The sequence below is a fragment of the Schistocerca serialis genome, chromosome 3, assembly GCF_023864345.2.
Source record: "Schistocerca serialis cubense isolate TAMUIC-IGC-003099 chromosome 3, iqSchSeri2.2, whole genome shotgun sequence".
NCBI lineage: Eukaryota > Metazoa > Arthropoda > Insecta > Orthoptera > Acrididae > Schistocerca > Schistocerca serialis.
The window spans coordinates 166611954-166613532 of NC_064640.1; the positions used below are offsets into that span (position 1 = coordinate 166611954).

General features: G+C 45.9%; 1 pseudogene; it reads left to right on the plus strand.

The window, feature by feature from the left end:
• The first annotated feature begins 772 nt into the window (after window positions 1-772).
• On the plus strand, window positions 773-890 carry LOC126471885 (5S ribosomal RNA; annotated as a pseudogene).
• The last annotated feature ends 689 nt before the right edge of the window (window positions 891-1579 follow it).

The following is a 1579-nucleotide window of genomic DNA, read 5'->3' on the forward strand; positions in this document are numbered from 1 at the left end:
TACGGAATATGAGATTACAAGTTTTGTAAGTTAATTGCCGTCTTTAGCAACTGCAGTTTATGTATTATTTAGAGCAGACGCGTTTCGCGTTGTTTTAAAGCGTCTGGTCTAAATAAGACTTTTATTAAAGCCGCTAAAGGTGGCAATTTACCTACATAACTTGTTTATGTGAAAGTGTGGGAAAAAGAGAAAAAAAAAACAAATAAGACAATATGGATATGAGATTACGATTTGCTTGTTGAACACGCACAATGACTGCAGTAAGTGTGAGACTGCATGGTTTGGCAATGGTGGGAAGTGTCACGATGTCTGTTAAATTGCAACGTTGAGCTTCGGCGCTCTACTTGTTGGTACATTTCGTGTCGACTGTCTTTCTGTGTTGGCTGCTTCCAATTCCAGTGATCTAAAAACGGTAGCACTGTAGTAGCGTAGCGACCTCGTGTTGTGTGTGTCAACTGAAAATTAAATAGCGTAACGAGTGTGTTTGAATACTAACAACTCTATGATATGGTTTCATAAAACTTGTTACTTCCTTGTGTAAATAATACCATAGCCGCTGATTGTCTGCGTGCATGCATGCCTAAAGCCGTATAATTTTATGGCAGACAGATAACAGTCTACATCTACATCAACACCTACATACTCGTAGACACTCCGCAAGCCACTGCAGGGTGCGCGGCGGTAGGTACGCTGTACCACTACTAGTCATTTCCTTTCCTTTTCCAGTCGCAAACAGAACGAGGGAAAAACGACTATCTATATGCCTCCGTATGCCAACGGCCTTGCCGCAGTGATAACACCGGTTCCCGTCAGATCACCGAAGTTAAGCGCCGTCGGGCTGGGCTAGCACTTGGACGGGTGACCATCCGGTCTGCCGAGCGCTGTTGGCAAGCGGGGTGCACTAAGCCGTTGTGAGGCAAACGGAGGAGCTACTTGATTGAGAAGTAGCGGCTCCGGTCTCGGAAACTGACCTACGGCTGGAAGAGCGGTGTGCTGATCACATGCCCCTCCATATCCTCTTCTAGTGACGCCTGTGGGGTGAGGATGACACGGCGGCCAGTCGGTACCTTTGAGCCTTCATGGCCTGTGCGGGAAGAGTTTAGTTTGTTTTAAATGCCTCCGTATGAAGCCCTAATTTCTCGAATTCTATCTTTGTGGTCCTTATGCGCGATGTATATTGGCAGCAGTAGAATCGTTCGGTAGTCAACTTCAAATGCTGGTTCTCTAAATTTTCTGAATGGTGTTTCTCGAAAATGATGTCGCCTTCCCTCCAGGGATTCCCATTTGAGTTCCCGAAGCACCTCCGTAACACTCACGTGTTGTTAGAACGTACTGGTAACAAATCTAGCAGCCCGCCTCTGAATTGCATCAATGTCTTCCTTCAATCCGATCTGGAACGGATGCCAAACACTCGAGCAGTAGTCAAGAATAGGTCCCACCCGCGTCCTATATGAGGTCTCCTTTCCTAAAATTCTCGCAATTAACCGAAGTCGACCATTCGCCTTCCCTACCATAGCTCTCACATGATTGCTCCATTTCATATAGCTTTTCAGTTACGCCCAGATATTTAAACGACTCG